This window comes from Canis lupus, chromosome 13, assembly GCF_048164855.1.
Source record: "Canis lupus baileyi chromosome 13, mCanLup2.hap1, whole genome shotgun sequence".
Classification (NCBI taxonomy): Eukaryota; Metazoa; Chordata; class Mammalia; order Carnivora; family Canidae; genus Canis; species Canis lupus.
This window is the reverse complement of record NC_132850.1, coordinates 33,181,153-33,202,602: the sequence shown is the minus strand read 5'-3', so window position 1 is coordinate 33,202,602 and position 21,450 is coordinate 33,181,153. Positions and strand designations below refer to the sequence as shown.

Genomic DNA, 21,450 nt, shown 5'->3' with positions numbered 1-21,450 from the left:
TGCCATACAAGAACTTTGATCTAAGCCTTACACATTATACAAAAAATGAACTCAAAATGGATTATAGTCTTAAATGTAATACATAAGATATTGATAACTTGGAACTCATCAAATTAAAAACTTTTACCCTATGAAAGACCTTGATTAAATGATGAAAAGACAAGCCACAGGCTTGGAGAAAACATTTGTTTGCAAGCCATGTATCTGACAAAGGCCTAGAATCTAGAACTTACAATGAACTTTCAAAACTCAACAATAGGAAGGAAAGTGGGCAAAATATATGAATAGAAATTTTAATGATGAGGACATACAAATAGCAAATAAACATATGAAAAGATATTCAACATGGGTATCCCAGGTGGCTCAGTGGTTGAGCCTCTGCCTTCGGCTCAGGTCATGATCCCAGGACCCCAGGATGGAGTCCTGCTTTGGGCTTCTGTCGAGGAGCCTGCTTCTCCCTCTGCCTGTGTCTGTCTCTCTTTCTCTCATTCTGCTTCTTTCATGAATAAATAAATAAAATCTTTAAAAAATTATATAAAAAAAGATATCCAACATCATTAGCTATTAAAGAAATTCAAATTAAAGCTATAATGATATATTACTACACAATTATCAGAATGGCTAAAATTTAAAAATAATAACAAAAATTACTAGTGAGGATGGGAAGAAAATGGGTCACTTATACATTGTGAAAATGCAAAATGGTATGGTTACTCTGGAAAACAGTTTCTTATAAAACTAAACATGCAGTCATTTTATGACCCAGCAATTGAATTCTTGGGCATATATTCTAGAGAAATGAGAAGCAATGTTCACATGCACATGCTCGTGTGCACACACACATACACACACACAAACACACACTATAGGAATGTTCATGATAGTTTTATTTATAATAGTCCCAAACTGGAAGCAATTCAGATGTTCTTCAACCAGTGAATGGATACACTGTGGTACACCCATACCAAGGAACACTACTCAATCAAAAAAGAACATGCTGTACTAGTGCTATACACCACTTAGATAAATCTCCAAGTAATTATGCTCAGTGAAAAAAGCCAATATGAAAAAGCTGTATATTGTATGATTCTATTTTTATAACTATCAAATTGACAAAAGAATACAGACAGATGGGACACTTGGATGGCTCAGTCAGTTAAGAGTCTGACTCTTGATTTTGGCTCAGGTCATGATCTCAGGATCATGGGATGGGAGTCCTGGGTTGGGCTCCCCACTCAGCAGAGTCTGCTTGTCCCTCTCCCTTTTTCTCTGTCCCTCTCCCCCCTTCATATGCTCTCTCTCTTTCTCTCAAATAAATAAATAAATACATAAATAAAATCTTTAAAAATGTATACAGATAGAAGATTAGTGATTGTCAGGTGTTATGAATGGGGAAGAGTAGAGGAAGATAGGTATTGTCATGGATGAACAACCAGAGGTTTCCTGACAATGATGATTTATGAATATATATATATTTTTTAAAAAATAAAGAAAAAAAATAAATGTAAAAAGGCAATTCTTAAAAGAGCAATGATGAGGTAATAAGTTGAAAAATATTAAATCAAACAAGATATTCTTTAAAACATTGGTAGGACTTTGAATTCAAGTAAAAACAGCGAATATGACTACAGTATAAATAAATAAAAGTGAATACTTAACAATCTGTAAGGTACCTTACTCTTTCTGAAAGAAAAAGCATTAGATATGATACTTATATTTTCAGAAAATACCAATCAGCAATTCTGGGAATGCTCTGTGTGGTTTTGCAGACTCAATACATGGCTGCACACGTGGTCATAAAATTCAGTCTACTCTTGGCATCACAATTTCAGAGGATTATGAAACATTTGAGAAAGTTTAAAAGAATTTCAGAACATGATTAAAGAGTTGGGAGAAAAAATCTCTAAGTTAAAGCTGGAGGAGTCAGAATAGTTTGAGGGAGGAAAGGAAATGACCCAAAGAGGCTTCAAGTTTTACAAAAAGGTATTCACCAAAAATAGTAGTTGGCTATTGCTTGTTTATACAGAGAATGAAGCAAGGTGACAGAGGTTTACTTCTCTACCTGAAAGAATTATAACCTCAAATAAAGCTACTTAAATGAATACAGGATAAAAGTTCAAGTTTATGCAATCCTTACATTGTTAAACAGACATTGTTGTGCCTATAAAAAAGGAGACACTGAGGGGTTCGTGTTTTGTGTAAAGTGCATGAGAAATTGCAGGATTTTGTTCTAGTCAAGAATGACTGGGCAGCCCGCGTGGGTGGCTCAGCGGTTTAGCGTCGCCTTGAGTCCAGGGCGTGATCCTGGAGACCCGGGATGGAGTCCCAGGTCAGGCTCCTTGCATGGAGTCTGCTTCTCCCTCTGCCTGTGTCTCTGACTCTCTCTCTTTCTTTCTCTGTGTTTCTTATGAATAAATAAGTAAAATCTTAAAAAAAAAAAAAAAAAAAGAATGGGTGATTTCAACATTCAGATTTCTAATCAGTGCCCCAGGTCAGAGGTTGGCAAACTACAACACAAGGGCAAACCCTTGAGCTAAGGATGATTTTTTTTTTTTTTTTTTTTTGCTAAGGTTGATTTTTAAAAAATATATTTAAACATTCAAAGCTTTAAGAATTCCCAAAAAGGTGTAAATTGAATCTACTCCCCACAGAGCAGGGAGCAAGTGATCGATGAGTTGAAACAGAGACTCTATGGACCACAAAATTTAAAAAAATAAAACTTCAAAAAATGTTTACTGACTCCCACACTAGGGCATCCATGTGGTACGAATCTGCATACTGAAAATGTCTACCTTGTAATGTTCTGTTCCACCAAGTGGAGGAATTTTCTCTAATAGATTGTAATTCAAGTTATGTGCTCCTGTGTGAAGAACAGATGGATTTAGGGATTTCTTAAAGACTGGAAAGCAACCTAAACAACTTTACAAAGAATTTCGAAAGCAATTGATCTTTGTACTTTTAAGCACTGGAAAGTATATAAGGAAATCAGAATGTGAACCCAATGCTTCCGAGGCCACCACACAGCAGAAACAGTCAGCATTGCATAGTCTTTTAAGCTAGTAGAACATGTGGTCTGGATCAGTGCATGCCCACATCATGCATCTCACCTTTGTGTTCTATAAGGTTGAGCCCAAAATTCATTTTTTAGAAAATTGAGGAAAAATATAAACCTCAAGATGATATTTCTGGAAAATATTCAAATAAATACGTATATTGACAGCAATGCTATCAGTCCCTTGTTTACTTAAAACAACATAATTGAAGGTTTCTACAAAATAATGGAGTAAGAAGTAAATAAAAGTTCTTTTTCTTTTAAAGATGTTATTTATTTATTTATTTATTTATTTATTTATTTATTTATTTATGTGAGAGAGAGCACAAGCTGGTGCAGGTGGGTGTGGGGAAAGGTAGAGAGAAAGAGAGAAGCAGACTCGCCACAGAGCAGGGAGTTTAATGCAGGCCTTGATCCCAGGACTCCAGATCATGACCTGAGCCGAAGCCTGACGCTTAACCAACTGAGCACCCCAGAAATAAAAGTTCTTATACATAAGGCTCTATTGTAATCCATAATAATATCCTCAGTTGAGTAGCGATACAGCAGGAGATAATTTCTGAAAGCTGCTCAACACTCCCCTTCAAGCAATAAAACAGGAGGTTTGGGGAAAGATGGATGGGAGGGTAATTCTTTCTTTGCTCTCTTCTTCATTTCATCTCATCAGCATATGTCCCGAGAGGGATCCTTGCTAGAGAGATCCTACTATTTAGTTACAATCAGAAATTATGCAGATTCCTATTTTTATTAGCCAAATTAGTCTTTGGGAGTAATTGTATTAGAAGAAGCATTTAATCTTTGAAAAACTCTTGGGACTTCAGCAAACATAATGTAACACTTACTCAAACAAATATTACCTCTTGTCTTCATTTATGTTTCTTTTTCCATTCATGAAATAAACAATCTATGAACTAACTCCTTCATGTGACTGTTCTCAAGTGACCAAATAACTCTGGAGGATAACAAAGTGAAGCATGATAATAAGCTTTGACCTTTTAAAAGAGACCCTATTCAATCATCATTCTATTTCAATAGGGCTTTTGGCTTAAGTAGCTTTGGAGGCAGAAAAGGGACATTTTTAGAAATGCTGGCCATTTCATTCTGGCAACAAAACTGATGTCACGTCTTCAGTTGAGTGTTCTATAAATCCAGAACTTGGCCTAACATGACTTATAATGTGATATGTAAAGAAAGGAAAATGAATGCTGACTGGGTGGAGAATGGGAGAAGCCATTGCACGAATCATTCGTTGCTTCAATAATTGAAGTTAAGGAAGAACCAAAAAGTTGTGTTTTTCTATGACTAAGTGGCTGTCTTGAGAGGTTCAGAAAAAGTTCATGTTGCCCTTGAACAAATATGTTTTCCACATTTTATTGCCAGAATGTGGAGAAACAGAAGGGCCAGAAATTAGTGAAAAATTCTGATCTCACTTTGTGTTTCTGGACTTCCCTAGAGTAGGAAGTAACAAAAATCATCCTGGAGAGACTAATGCTTTTTCCCATTGTTTTTGCCAAAAGTGAAAAGTATTTTGCCTAGCTCTATGCCTAAGCTAACAAGAGACTCTAAAATTTTAGATTTCTTCAAGCTACCAACTGCTGATATATTTTCATCTATCCAATTAAAGACTCCGATGTTAGAAAAAGTAGTATGTGGAAATGACAGGCTACCAGAGATTTTCTTCTTATAAAGATTAGCATGGTTTCTTTTCCTTCAAAGGTAATGATGACAAAAAATGATATATAAGATTTTAAAATATATCTCTTTCCTTGCTCATTATGCATTATCTAATTTGTCCTAAAGTAAATTGTGGTAATTTCAAACATCTTTGCCTTACTATAACATAAAATTATGTGAAAGCAAGGCAATCCATAAAAACATAAGCTGGAAGATGTTGAGACACTTTAAAATTGCCTAATTTCTGTATGCATGTATATTTGTATTCATTCATTCATTCATTCATTCATAGCAGATCGTGTATTTCCCAGATATTTTGAAATTGAGTATCTATGGACAAATTTTCATCCATGAATTTCACACTGTACCTAGGTTGATACTCCATTATACTAGGCATTTTTAAAGATTTTTAATATATAGAAAATGGTATTACTGTTATGATTTAAAGTGTACATATGTAGATATATATTATTTCTCATTTGAAAATATGCATTCATTGGTTATGGACTCTTTCACACAGTTATGACAAGCTTGGAAAATGAGGCGGTATGCTGGGCTACCCTGGGAGAATTCAACCAAGAAGCCAAGTTCATAATTCGTAATAGAGTTAAAACCTATACTTGGAATGAGGCAAAATTGTGTCCCCTTTGGCCATTTATCGCTCTCTCCTTTCATCCCCACAATCTTATTTTTAAGGAGCTTAATTTTTGTAAAAAAAGAAAAAAGAGAAAGAAAGGAAAATTTGAGGCAGAATAACACTACACAGACTTTTCTGAGGGAGTATCAAGCTTCTGCCTTTCTTCTTCAAATGAAGACACTATAGAACACAAACAAAATATATTGCTGTGTCAGTAGGCTAACCTATGACTCTACCATGACCCGTTTAGTAAGTCAGATCTATGCAGACTGTCTTTCCAGAGACCGTACCTCTCCCTTGACCTACAAAAAACAAAACAAAACAAACAAAAAAAACCAAAACCATACAGTTACTCAATCTAAAATGGCTGAATATTTGGAGCCTTTTGACCCTTCTTATGTCTCGGGGGAAAAGAAGGGAGAAATGGACAGAGAAAGGGCTTCTGAGGTGCAAAATAAAAAAGGAAACATACCAGTGACATCTCTGACTCAATCCTTTTGATGTGGAAGACATTGGCAGTGGAGAGGCAAATTTGTCTGTCTTCTCCTGCATATCTACAACCAAAGTAGCATTTCAACATCATTTTCAAGTTTAAACCTCTACTTAGCATAGTTTACCATATGTGGTTTTGGATAAACCAAACCCCAATAATGTTTAGTTATCCCAGAGCCAATGATAGCCTCATATTCCAGAAAACAAAAAAAGACAAAAAAATGAAAAGTCTGTAGTTGGGGGTCCTTGCTAACATGTCAAGAGTTCCACTGACCCACTGCTAGTAAAAAATTTCTATTTTTGACACAAAATTTTAATATTCTCTATCCTGAAGTACACATAGCTCAACCCTAAATACCTCTTTGACCAGAAGGATAGCAAAATAAAATAGTGTTTCTTCAGATGAATGTTAAAATTGAAACTTTATATACCTCTAGTGCTATTTGTTTTTAAATGCTAAATTGTATTTTTTATCTCATTCATTGTGTTTTCTTCAAATATTCCCTTATAATTACATTATTCTTATTAGAAAAAAAAATGGTGTAAGTTGAGTAAGGATGATTTTTTTTAATATTTATATTTATTTATTCGGGTATATATTTTCCTTCTAAAACATAATCTCATCTATTCATGTTTATTTTTTTATTTTATTTTTTTTTTTTATTGGTGTTCAATTTACTAACATACAGAATAACACCCAGTGCCCGTCACCCATTCACTCCCACCCCCCGCCCTCCTCCCCTTCTACCACCCCTAGTTCGTTTCCCAGAGTTAGCAGTCATGTTTAGGCAAGAAATTTGACAAAACCTTAGCTAGTTCAATGACTGATACTGGGGCATGAATCTTGTGACAAGTTATGGTATCATTATTGCTCTGTATTTAATTCACACCTACAAGAAATGTAGATCTATATTCATGCTATGTTATTTTAATAAAGTTAGATTGGATGTGATCTCTATCCTCAGACATTTAATAGTGTAACAAATAAACAAGACCAATGACTGCTAATATGTCATGTCAGAGGTGTGTGTGTGTGTGTGTGTGTGCACATACAGCTTGGATCATATGATTAATTGCATTATACATTTAGTATAACTGGCTAACTCATTCTAGTTGAACGAATTCAGATGGAATGTTTTGATAGGTAACTCTGTTTGTTCATACAAAAATTAAGGACCATCTACTTAACAGGATAAAATTTCCCTGAGGCCTAAAGGGGAAAAAAAAAGGGAATAATTTGAGGTCTAAGACAAAGAATATTAGAAATTATTAGAAGAGTTTGTCAGCAGTGAAGAGCAGTCAGTATTAAATAACAAAACAAAGTAAAAATAAACAACAACAGGAAGACAGTCAACATCAAATGTTAGGAGTCTAATAATAAAAAGACTGGTTAAATTGAGTAAACTCAAGGGTGATAAGATGATGATAATTCAAAATAGATGTATAAGGCATTTGGGTTAGTAAATTTCTCAAAAGAAATGGTTATGACATTATTGTAAGAGAATTATAAAAAATTAACACCAAAGGGTACAAGGAGGTAAGATTTCAAGTGAAGAAAGGGAGGGGGCCACAGAGTTTGAGATGCCAGTGCTTTCAGAGCAAGTCCTAGGAAGAGGAACTGTCAGAAAGCAGACTTCCTGACTCTGAACATTTTCAAAAATTGAGGTACTGGAAAAGTAATGCAGAACTTTCTGGAATGTTGAACAGAACTTCCTGCTATGAAGCTATGTGCCATTGAATACAGAACTTTACTTTTTAGTTATCATAACAGGTAAATTTCCCAAAAGAGAATTGTTACTTAACTCTGACTAAATGGTTCTCTGGCCCATTTATATTTGCCTCAGGCCAATCAATTTCCCTTTTGACCAGATGGACACAGATCTGCAGACAGCAGAGTCCCATGTGGTGTGGCCCAGAGCCTTTCCTGTGTCACTCCTCCTCCCCAGTGGAATTTGGACCAAGACACAAAAGTGCAATCTTTGACAAAAGTTTCATGCTTTTCTCCTCTCAGGCAAGAAACCAGGAAAGAATTATTGAATCATTTATTCAGCAAGTTTTTTTTGTTTTGTTTTCTTTTTTTTTTACTCCTTTACTTATTCCGATGCTGGTGGTACCTTCCATTACAGTTTACCCTCATTTGAAGCCAGCCTTTTGAATCCTAGACTCCTAGACTCCTAACTGTCCCATCCTATATTCTTATTGCTTTAAGGAATAAACCTACTCCTGAACTAGGCCATTCTGAATATGTCTCTCAACAATTTAAAATTCTTCAAAGACTCCCATGGGGTATGACCTATCAGATTCCCGATCATACAAAGCTTAGCTGAGCTGGACGGCACATTTTATTTTTATCCAGTCTTCAGTCACACTCTCTTGCACCTATAGTTTTTCCAATACATTTGCAAATCTGCCAAGCACAAAGCACCTCATGTCCATTCTTTGCTTCAAAATTTATTACATCAATTCTAGTACTTGTCTCTCTCTCACTAAGAGGAGCTGTGTCTTACTTTTTGGTATCTCTTGTTCTTAGAACTGAATTCTGGCTTATATACCTCTGTTACATCAATTATCTTTTTTTTTTTTCTGATGGTCTTAATATGTTTTGAATTCTTGGAAAAGAATGGTATTGTTCTGTGTCACTCCCGAATTCTCAGAGCTGAACACAATATCAAGTAGCACAGACATAGGATAACGTTTATTAAATATACTGATGAATAAATGAATACTAGATTGACTCCACTATTATTCAAGCATTCTTGTAACTACTCATCTGCTCACAGACTTTTCATCCCTTTCTCTAAACCTAGTAAAATTCTATCCCGCCCGAGGTTTATCAAGTGCTTGGTGAATATGTTAAATAAATAAATTATAATTCCCCCCACATCAAACTGGACTTTCTTCATAGGGCGTGCCTCCATCCCCAACTAGAGGTAATTTCTCCTTACCCTGAGTCCTTCAAAAATTTATTTTTGAAGGGATTTGCTTGGCTATATTGTGTATATTTTCTCTTTGTTAGAAATTATTTAAATTCCTTTCATTATTTAAAAATAAATATTATATCTTGTTGCCTCAATTAGTCCTTAAGATTTTGAATTCTTGACAATTATAACTAAGGTTATCTTCTCTCCTTTGACTTTCCTTCACACTGTCAGTGTTTAATTGAGATTTCAAAGGCAAGACACAAATGAAAAAGATGTGACATTGGCCTCAGGTTGATGATGATGGTGATGGTGAGAGTTTCAGAGGAGAAATCAAACATCCTTTCTTTATACAACAGAGCAACTATTAAAGATAAGATGAAAAAATATCAGATGACAGGGTTAAACTTGTTATATATTAAGTACTAAGGAACTGTAAAACATAGAACTGATTAGAGAAGTGAGACAGTCAGGGACATTTCCTATGAGGGAGTTTGGAATGTTCTCTTCAATCAGGATTACTGAAAAAAATATAAAGAAGGAATTCTGTAAGAGTTAATAGCCTAAAGGTAAGAAGTATCAAGAACATTAAAGGGAATAACAGGCAAACGTGGTTTGGTCTGATCAGAGAAGCCATATTAGAAGTTTAAAAATATGGGGTCAGACAGATAGAAATGAGCATTCCATTGGATTTTATGAAAAAGTTCTAGGAGTCGAGAGAGTCCTGCATGTTTTCTAATAACTAATTCACCTATCTCCATGGCTAATGTATTGCTAGCATTCTAGAAGTATCTGCCTGCTTTATCCTGGGTCTCTACCAGCTTTGTCAACATTGTTACAAGCTGAAGAACTTGGTTGCAGCATGGACAGTATGACTCCTCGAGACCAGGTGAGAAACCGTGCAAGCAAATCAACCTAATACTTTTAGACATTACCGTCAGTCTCTGGTAAAGAATTGCACAGAGTCAGGTGTCTGAAGTCAACATCTGGACATGGGAAGATAACAAAGAAATTAGAGTTCTTCACCCCTCTTAGCTGCATTTTTATAAATTTACTTCATTAAATGAGTGTCCTTTGGGTATATTATTATTTGTCCTGAAGTCTTAGGAGACGTGCCAAAAATCTCACAAGCAACATATCCCCAAAGAAAACGGAAAAATATGTCCCATTATTTCCTGATGAGAACCCATTAAGGAAAAGATATTGCAATAAAAATAACAATGATTTTTTCCCCATTCCATTAAACTTTTGAACAGCTACCATGGCAGCTACTCCTATTTTAAGCATGTTCTGGTTTTCATGCAGTAAGGACAGTGAATGAAGATGTAAGCCACCAAAGCCCTTTCTTCTGCTTGTGTAAGGCAAGACATATCTTTGCCAAATAGCTTTGGTTTGGGGGACAACCATCCCAGGCCACATCTGCTGGAGTAGCTATTCATGGGAGATGGAAAATGGAAATTTAACAACCTCACTTAGTGACTATGTGCATGGATTATAAGCACTTAGTGAAAGTTAAAAACCAGCAGAGCCGGAAAGAATTTAGGCTGGCAGCATTAGACAAATGTGTATAGTTAGTGATATAAAAAGCCCATGGAGGATGGTCACTTGGAATCTGTAAAAGTCAATCAGGTCTTTGTAATATGGAGGGCAGGGAGAAACCATGTGTCAACTACTCTGTGACAATGCCCTGGAACACTGTGACTTTTTTGATTTAAGCTCAAGGATAGCAGTCAAGAATTTTGTGCTGTATCCCAGATGTGATGAAGTCCCTGGCTGACGACAATGTCTAAACATAACATTAAGTGAAGAAAAAAAAAAAAAAAAAAAGAAGGATGAGAGAGAGAGAGAGAGAAAATCTACTTGATTATCCTAAGTAAATATGTTTACCTCAAGCACCTGAGCTTTCTGAAGACCAAGAGCACATTCATTCCACAGACCCTTGCTAAGTGAGGTGAAAATGAACTGTCAAAGTAACTACCATGTAGAAAGGATGGCTGCCAAGAACTTTCCTTTCAAATGACCATTTTGTCATAAAGTATCTCAATTATCCATTTAAAGGATATTATCTCCCCTCGCTCTTTCCCCTCTTACTATTTCAATTCAATTTATCATGTGCTTTATTTTTAAAATAAAATAATACATATTAGATAAAAGTGCATGATTCTTTGAATTCTCCTATCAGATGTCTATTTAAATCATCCTTTCCTTCCCTCAAGGAACATTCCTCAGCATGAATTTGAGATATATTTTCTCTGTTCTTTAAAAATATTGCTTCGCACATGCATATATGTTCACGAACGTTGTATTATTAATAGCATCAGACCATATATTTTCTTCCTCATTTTTTTTTTCAAATTATGTTTTAAGGTCTGTTATCTTTTTGACCTTGTATGTGCCTTTTAATAGCTAGGCAGCACTACACCATACAAATATAATATATTTATTTATCCAACCATTTCTGTCTGAGAAAATTTGGATTATTTCAGTTTTTTCCACATTACAGATAGTACTGTAGACATCCTAGCATACATTCAATGCAAATGAGGCAGATACTATGCTCTAAGCACTTTGCTGCATAATCTAATTTAATATTCACAAAAAGTTCTGGAAAACTGTTGTTTCCTTAACATTTTAGAAATTAATAGGGCTGCCTGGTGGCTCAGCGGTTGAGCATTTGCCTTCAGCACAGGTCTTGATCTTGGAGTCCCTGCGAGGAGCCTGCTCCTCCCTCTGCCTGTGTCTGCCTCTCTCTCTGTGTCTCTCATGAATAAATAAATAATATCTTTAGAAAAAAATTAATACATCAAAAAGGTTAAGAAACATTATCAACTTTACACAACTACTAAGAAGGAAACTGGGACTAAATTTTCATCCAGTGCTATTGAAATCATCTTGTCTATTTATTAGTTTCCATATTTATTGTCTGTCACGCCCACCAGAATATAGGTCTCATGGGGACTAGGAGCCTTGATTTCTGCCAATGAGTGAGTACTTGATAAATGAGTGAATGAACAAACAAGTGGATGGATGGATGAATACAATATTCTCAAATATACAATTTGTTGCAGAGCTCAAATAGTGAAAGAACTATTATCTGGTCTGGAGTTCTTGAATAAATTAGTTTTAATTTGAGGCAATTCCATGTTCAAAAAAGCCCAGGCATGCTGTTCTGGGTTTGGCTCCTCATCAAATGTCTGTGTTTGTTCAAACTGGGAACTTGGGGATGTGTACTGGGTGAGCAACCTTTGGATCATTTCAGATGACATACAAAGGGCTGGCAGTCTGTGGTTCTGAAGTCTGGAAAGTCCAAGTCAGTAAGGTTCTGTGGCTTACTATGATATTTTGTGTCATATTGTAAACTGGAAAAAATAAATCTCCAAAGTCATAGCCACAGGTTTTGTGACACACCATGGTCTTAAAAATGAGTAATTAAAATAATATGAATTGTGGTGTTTTAAGTCACAAGAATAGTCCTGATTCTGGGAAAAAGACAGTTTAAATCCACTGTCTTCAGAGTTGTTGGCCAAAATTTTCCGTTACTTTATTCTCTGCCATAAATCATCAGATAAGATAGGAGGAAAATTCTGTGACTATTATCAACACTCAGGAATGTTATCAGCGTTGCATTTTTTTGAGTCATACATTTTATTCTATGGCATTACTATCCTGAAGCTCATTGAATAACCCTAATTCATAGAGAATGATCAGTTCTGCTTACTGAATTTTCTAGTTAGTTAAAATATACAACGGAAGACTCTTTTTTTGTTTTGTTTTGTTTTTATCCTTGCTCTAGCAACTTTCTAAAATGTGTGAACATACCTTGTGGACAGAGTGCAGTTAGTGTAGAGATGTATCTTATGTATCTTTACGTATTTTAGAACTCTGATTTGCAATAAATTCTGGCAAGTTTTTCTAAGAGGTTGTACCAAAGCTGTAGAAATCACATGACATAGCCTAAAATTTAGTTTTCAGTCACTACATTTCTCAATCAGTTTGTGTTCTTTCTACCCTTGGCCAGAAAACTGAACAAGATGTTAAATAGGGCCCCAGCTAGTTGAATTCTGTTGGATATATATTTTACTAGGTTGAGTATAAAGTGAACCAATACGGTACCTATGACATCACAAATGCTCATACTTTGGACTTGATAAAAATAATACTTTATCAACATGACTGAAATCCAGTTAGCATAAAATGAAAACCAACAATTTTCTACCAAAGGAAAAATGGTGATTTTATAGCACGCTTATTTTCCTAAAATGGATTCTAGTTTCTGCTTGCTAGAATGATTATGAGTGGATGTTTTAAACTGGCAAAGTTTATAGTCTGTACTTACTTCCCTTGAAAATCACAGAATACTTGGTTATTAAAAATTATATATACAACATATTAAAATTATAACAAACTAAAGGACAAATGAGCTCTTTCTCCTTATCTTTAAAGCTTTTATATAGAAATTTTCAGGGACAAAATTTACAAATAGCATAATGCACTCCATGAACCTACAACCCAGAACCAACATACAGTCTTATTTCATCTATACCTGCCCCAATATAAATGCCCCTAGTATAAGCATTAAATGTGATAAGGTGGAAACATCACTGAATGGAAGGCAGAAAATCTAGGTCTAAGTTTTAGCCCAACCTTGAGGGGACCTCTGAGTGTCCCCATAATTCACTTAAAACATAAGGCTTGTATAACCAAATGTATTTTAACTACGAGTCTTGTTTTACATGCAAGGCTATGATAGTATATGTTAGGTCAGTGTAGTCTGTGGAATGCTCCCTGTATCTTCTGTGACTTTTCTCTTTCTAACTAGACACTTGGCTGTAATCTGCTTTCACCACAAAGACAAAATTACAACCAACTTAAAAAAAATAGCACTAACAATGGACTAGTTCTCACCATAGCTATTCAACTGTTATAATGATGTCAACTCTAAAGAGTGCTAGTGTACCAAAAAAAAAAAAAAAAAAAAAGATTTATCATGATAGTCCGAAGCAGATCTCTTGAATTAGTTATTTATTGCTGTGTAACAAATTACTCAAAACACAATGGCTTAACACTAGAAATATTTACTATCTTTCACAGTTTCTGTGAAATATGAGTCTTACTTATTTCATTGGTCTAGTCCCTGGTGTTAACTAGATGTTCAATTATCATTAAAAAAATCTTGAATAAATGAAAGAATAAATGTGTGCATGCATGTGTGCATGTGTGCATGTGTATAAAATATCATGGAACTGAATATTTTTATATTATATGATTATTGATTGTATGGTTACTCATGTATTTTCCTCTTATAAATACATAAGAGGACAATTGGGGGTGGTGATGTTTAGTGAGTTTTAACTTTCTATAAATCAACTTTAACTGAAAGGATTTTCTGTTTTGGTTATCTATTGTTATATAACAACCTATCCTAATATTAGTGCCTTAAGACTTCAATTACTTTCTTTATTTGATCACAATGTTGTAGTTTGAGCCAGAGCCAGTGGGGTTTGTGTCTGCTTAGGGTGGTACCATCCAGCCTGGCCCATTTGGTGACACCAATTGAATAGCAACTTCCAAGATGGCCTCACTCACATGGGCTCTTTATGTAGCTCAATTATCTTTCTCACAGCATGATGGACTCAGAGTAGTCAGGGCCTTATGTTGCAGGTAGCTTTCCCCAGAGTTCAATGCAGAATCTCCCATCCTTTTAAACCCTCAGACCAACACTTGCCTTCCATGCATTTTATGATTAAAGCAAATCACAGAAAAAAAAAAAAAACCAAGATTTTTAGGAGAAGAATTACACAAAAATGGGAATATAGGGAGACATGGTTCATTGGAGAAAGAGACCCCATCTCGTAAATTCCATAAGAGCAAGGAATTGGTCTATAGTGTTCACCACTGTATTTTCTTTCTCTAAGATAGTGCCTGGTTTATACTAGGGTCTACCGATACATATTGAAATGATTGAACAAAGGCATGGATAAATTATATGAGGAATAAGAAATATTTTGGTTGATTAAAGAGGGTAAAAAAAAAGAGGGTAAGAATTAAATAAAGGGCTATCACAAGACAATGAATATTTACTAAGTTTGAAGAGTAAATGAATTGGATGAGTTCAGGTGAGAGATTTCTCAGAGATGTAGGATGTCATAGGGAACACAGAGGCTGTTAGGGAGCCTGATGGAAGGAAAATATATAGCCTGGTCTACAGATAACCAAGTTATATAAGCAGTTTAAAGTTACAACATTTGAGCTTTCGGCCATTATTCTCTCTCAACATATGGTAAACAGATACAAATGAAGCAAGAATTCTGAAAAAGAAAAAACAAAACAAAATTAATATCTTCAAGGAATTAAGCTCTGCAGAACAAAACAGTGCCAAATAACCACTGCATTAAATTTTATTATCAACTTAATTTTTAAGAAGTACCAAATAATTGAGATGTCTGGGTGGCTCAGTGGTTGAACATCTAGATGCCTTTGGCTCAGGGTGTGATCCTGGAGTCCTAGGATTGAGTCCCACATAGGGCTCCTGGCATGGTGCCTGTTTCTCCTCCCTGTGCCTGTGTCTCTGTCTCTCTTTTTCTGTCTTTCATGAATCAATAAATAAAATCTTTTAAAAAAAGGGCCAAATAATCACTGCTATCAACTGAATGTTTGTTTCCCCTCAATGCCTAAAAATTCATATGTTGAAGTTCTAATTCCCAAGGTGATGGCATTAGAAGGTAAGTTCCTTGGGAAGTGATTGAGTCATGAGGGTGGAGCCCTCATGAATGGGGTGAGTCTTCTTATAAAAGAGGCCCCAGAGGGATCCCTCCTCCTTTCCTCTATCTGAGGTTACTGTGAGAAAGAAGAAGGCTGTCAGTGGGCAGCCACTTTCACCAGACAACAAATGTGGAGGTGCCATCATCTTGAACTGCTCAGCCTCTAAAACTATGAGACATAAATGTTGCTTATAAGCCACCCTGTTTATGGTGTTTTTGTTATAGCAGCCAAAAGAGACTGAGATAGTCACCATCCATGAGAACAGGTGATTCTTTTCCAAGAGGATATTATTGGTAGCTGGTATCAATAACATTTAGGAAGAAAGACTCCAATCAGGAAAAAAAAAGTCCCAAGGAGAATTTATCTCTTTCATACATGCATTAGTGTCTGTAAAAGGAAGATTCCACTAAAATAGAGATTATTTATTGGTTAGCACTTAAAAAAAAAGTTTAAATGTAGGACCATAATATTTTAGAAATTTCTGTTCTTGAGATAAAGATATGTGCCATTCTGTGATAAAAGATAAAATTCTCATATGGAACAATGTTCTGCTGGAAAAACTCAAGTTTCAATCATGATGGTTAACACAATAAAACAATGAAACATATATTTGACTTTATGCTGAAAATTTTTTAATATATTTGAACTTTGGGCAATTGTATATAAACCCAAAATTGGCTATGAACCAGTCACTATTATGCCTATTATATCACTGTTTAGTTTCATTTAACAGTTGAGTTTCATTAAAATGCAGGAAAAATGTCAGAGTATTAAATATGCTCAAAATACATTTTGTTTGGTAAGATTTTTTTTTTTTTTAACATAGAATCGACCAAGATAAAGAATAGTGTGCTGGAAAATAAAGACAGACATTCAATTAGCCTTTTGGGGTTATTTGTCTGTATGGAGTAAGCCTTAACTATTGACTTGAATAAATGATTAATATAGTTTAAGCTCATTCAATCATTATTTGTTGAGTATGTATTTGGGCTATGCCTTGCAATAAGTCAGTAAATAAAGTCATAATCACTACCCTCCTGGAGTTTACATTCTAATGGGCAGACAAAAAATGAATAATAATGATAAAATACATTAAGTGACAAGTGAGAAGGTAATAAATGCTATGGGAATAATAAAGGTAGAGCATGATATCACGGATATAGTGTCAGGGTGGCAGGGATGAATGGGATACAGTGTTAAACAGGATGACCACATTAGTCCTGATGGAGTGGTAACTCTGAACAGTCTTGTACAATCCAAGGGAAGGGTTTTTCAGGCAAAAGGAAATACTAGTTCAGAGGCCCTAAGACGAGGCCTGGTTTATTTGAGCCACAGCAAAGAAGTAACAATGGTGGGAGGGGAAGTAAGTGAGGGAGAGAGTATCACAAGATGTCACAAAAGCTATAGGTAGTTGGGGGCAGGGTGGAGATGTGGGTAGGAAGGGGTTGGTTTCTGAAAGCCACATAGGCCTTTTAAGAATCTGGGCTGATTTTTTTTTTAATGCAAATGAAGAGCCATTGCATTATTTTGTGCAGAGATGTCCTGTGATGTGAATTAGATTTTAACACCTCACTCCGATTGCTATACTGAGCATAGCCTGGAAATAGTTAAACCTGCTCTCCCCTAGATTACATGGCTAAAGTCCTTCCCTCACTGCTTCTAATTTCTTCATCAGTCATGTCATGATGCAGCTGCTCACATGATTTGAACAAGTTCTTTGAAACACATGGTCTTCATTTGGTCCCTTTTTTCTAATGCCATGTAAATTTAGTTTCTGGCAAAGAACTTTTGGGTACCTTAATAATCTAGAAATAATAATCTAGAAATAATGTGATTTTTTTACCCCAATGTCTACAATTGTGGTCTTTCCATTGATAAACCTCAAACACTGGCTATTACAATTCATTAAATGAATGAATGAATGAACTAATTATTTAAAAATATTTATTGTATGTTTATAATGTGCCAGACACTGTTCTATGACTTGGGGATTTAGCAATACACAAAATAAACCAGGACCCTGATCTCATGAAGCAGATATTAAAATTCAAACATTCTGTCAGCTTATATGTATTGAAGGCTAGCTCCCATTCACATAACTTGAATTTCATTTCAAAGAGGTAAACATGGGGGAAATCGTGCTTAGGCAGGCCACCCCTTTCCATAGATATGGTAGCATCAAAAGTCACAGTATATTTTTGGATCCAGTTTTGTGCCTTTGAAAATGGAGGATGTAATTCTTATATTTAGTACATTCATTCCTCCTTTTTCTTGGTCATAGTATGTTAGTTCTATTCTAATTTCCTCCTTCTCTGGGCAGCCCATGTAAGGGGAGAAAGATAACAGCAAATTCAGCTATAGGCCTGACCCAACTGACCTCAGCCAATAGGCACATCCATGCTCTTGCCTTCAAGGATGAATATATGATCCAATTCAGGTCAATGTGATGAGAGGAGATGTTTCTGAGGGCTTCTGAGAAAGAAGCTTTCTTACTCTCCCAAGACATTCCTGAGACCAACGCTCTCCCTTCTGTTCACTATACATGAGAAGCCTGGTAGCCAGGAGCAGGTCCTGCAGCCATCTTGCAACCCCAAGGGAGAGCAGCCCTAAGTAGAAACAGCCACAGGAAAAGTGACAAGGAGGCATTGAAAGAACAGTCTTTCATGATGTCATCGAGAACATTGATCAGGCCAGGACAAATCTCTGTCTTCGGTTACTTTGGTTAAATTTTCTGTTATTTCAACTGAAAAATTCCTAAGTGATGCAACTGCTATGTGCCCAATGCTGGAAAAAACAAAGGGATAACACAAAGTCTATAGCATCGAGAAATTTTCATGTGTGTGACAGAAACAGTAAAGTAACATTATATTGAGCGATGAGTTTAGCATAAAGGGGGAGGATTCATCAAGCAAAGGAGAACCCACTCAGCTTATTAGTAGCATTCACGAAGGGGTGCCAAGAAATAGTTCTTGGAGATGATCCCTGAAGTGCCTTTTAAAAACAAGCGAAACAAAGAACGAGAACAGTCATTTTAAAAAACGGTAACAACAACAAAACCAAAAAACAGAAAATACGCCCAGCACCATTAATGAGAATACTCATTAACATTTCTTGTTTGCTGTCTTTCTGCTACTAAACTATTTGCAGGTTTTGTCTCATTTAACCCCTATAACAACTCTGTGAAGTAAATTACTTTTGTATATATATAATATACAATATATATATAATATATATATACTTCACAGAATTGAAGTAAATTACTTTTATATATATTATATACTATACTATTACTATATATATTACTATACTATTTATAGTATATATAAAAGTAATTTACTTCATATTATATATATGAATATATATTATTATATATTATTATATATAATATTATATATATATATATAGTGAGGAAATTGATGTCAATAAAAACTAAATGACTTACTCATTTTCAAACAGCAATGAGGTTGCATATCTGGAAACTCAAAACCATGCTCTTTGACTCTAGGATCTACATCTAAATTCACTATATGCTACTAGGTTCCAGAATTTGGACACAACAGCAAACATTGTTATGCCAAGTATTTCTTTGTATCTCGGATATGAGCAGGAGGGTAAATAAAGGAAAGTAGAGAGGAAATCAGGGGCTATATTATAAAAGGATATCATGCTCCAAAGTTTAGATTTTAGAGCTGAAAGTTAATTTCATATGCAATGGAATCCTACATGTGATCTACTTAGATTCCACTAAGACATGTCTGATCACCAGAAACCATCTGAATCAAGTGTAGACCAAGTTCTGAGATTTCATAATATCATCAGAACTTAATGGTTATCTCAGAAGTGTTGTAGATATTTCTGGGACTCATCAACTGTATACATAGCTTACAGTAATAAAAACATACATGAACTGTAATAAACCTTATCTCATGCAGCAAAAAGTGTTCTTGAAGTATTTTATGCAAAAGCAATGTTTAATATCTATGGATTATCTTAGATATATATTTTAACGGGTGATAAAGTCTGTAAAACAAAACTATTGGACATATATCAAATAGCTTTTTATCTTGTATAAATAAGAATTCCTATGATATGAAGTATAAGCTCATTGATGTTTATTTATTAAACTATTCATACTCAGGAGCTATTTCGAGTGACTTTATTTAGATTGTATTTCTTAAAATAAAAACATTTGTTTATAGAAACTCATTCTTTACTGGTGGGAATGCAAAATGATACAGCCGCTTTCTAAGACAGTTTGGCAGGCTCTTACAACGTTAAACACAGTCTTAACAATACAATCCAGCAATCATGCTCCTAGGTATTTATCCAAATGCGTTCAAAATTTATGTCCACACAAAAACTTGCCCACGAATGTTTATAGCAGCTTTATTCATAATTGCTAAAAAATGGGATCAACCAAATGTCTTTCCATAGGATAACGGATAAACAAACAGTAGTATATTTATACAATGGAATATTATACAATGATAAAATAAATAAGCTATCAAGCCACAAGAAGACACAAAAGAATCATAAACACATGTTGCTAAAAGAAAATAGCCAATCTGAAAGGGCTATATTCTCTATGATATTCTGGGAAAGGCAAAACTATAGAGATAAAAAAAAAAAAAAATCAGTGGTTTCCCAAAGGTTCAGGAGGAGGGAAATAGGGATGAATAGATGAAGCACAGGGCACTTTGAGGGCTGTTGAAACTATTCTGATACTGAAATGGTAGATGCATGACATAACACATTTGTCAAAACTGCAACATAAAGGGCACACCCTAATGCAAGTAATCAACTTTAGTTAATGTATCCATATTGGTTCAGCAGTTGAAACAAATGTACCACCCTCATGCAAGATGTCAATAACGGGAACTGAGAAGGGAGCCCCTGTATTTCCCCATAAAAATTTTTTTTATAAACCTAAAACTGCTCTGAAAAGGAAATTTTACTGATATATTTTAAAAATATTTACTTAGAAGCTATTTTTTTGGCAACATAAGCTACAAATAATTGAATTCTAAAATTAAAATAATAAGATCCAATACATTTCAGATTTCAGAGGCTCTCAGAGATTCTTTAGTCTAAGCCTATCTTTGTTCATTCAAGAACCCCCCCAGTCTGGAGAGTTTGGCTGTCACCATGGCCACCAAGCATGGAAATGGGGGAATCTGAACTCAAACTCAGTTGACGTCACTCTTAAATTTATAACGATCTTCACTAGATCAACTGATTGACTCAGTAGTGTGAGGGAGTCAATGACACAGGCCACTAAGCCTGAGGCTTTTTGAACAGTGGTAAAAATGTGAATGTATATTTCTTAAATGCTCTTGGCTTTCCCAATAATGGTCCATATTTTGAAGAGGCACACACACACACACACACACACACACAGCATGAATGGGTATGCACACGCACATACAAGTACACTCACGTATGCAAATACCCTCTGACAGGAGCATTTGATATGTTTCAGATAAAGAAATAAAGACAAACTCTAGAGCACGGTAGCTCTACTTATTTTATAGACTCAATGAACAATATTTCTTTGAGTTGTTAGATTCCATTTTGGAGGGGAAGCAGTAGTTATTGAACAGTTCCTAACTTGTATAAATGCCTTTGTTGTGTTTTGTTTTGTTTTAATCTAGCATCTGTCTAGATTTTTGTAATTTGGCAGACTCTGTATCTGGACATGACAAATTTCAGCTGGAAAAATATGTTGTGAAAAATCTCTCAGATGTCACATCACAACTGGGGCCTCTGCTAAACCCCAAAGTGCAGCTGGACCATATTATTACATAGCTATTTTATTTGCATTCCTGACCCCTAAGGAGTAAGTGGATTTCCATCTGGCATATTATATCATTCTTCTTCTATGATGAGAGTGAACAGTTTGTTTTTTTTTTTTTTTT

The 21,450-nt window shown here is 35.1% G+C and overlaps 1 long non-coding RNA gene across 1 annotated transcript in view; it reads right to left on the bottom strand.

Moving 5' to 3' along the window:
• Positions 1-391: 391 nt before the first annotated feature.
• Positions 392-21,450, bottom strand: part of LOC140602855 (uncharacterized) — a 33,253-nt gene continuing 12,194 nt past the window's right edge. Inside the window, exons 3-4 of the long non-coding RNA XR_012005788.1 lie at positions 5,836-5,917; positions 392-496 (exon numbers count right to left, since the gene is read on the bottom strand). This is a non-coding gene — a long non-coding RNA (uncharacterized lncRNA). The remainder of the gene's footprint in view (positions 497-5,835; positions 5,918-21,450) is intronic.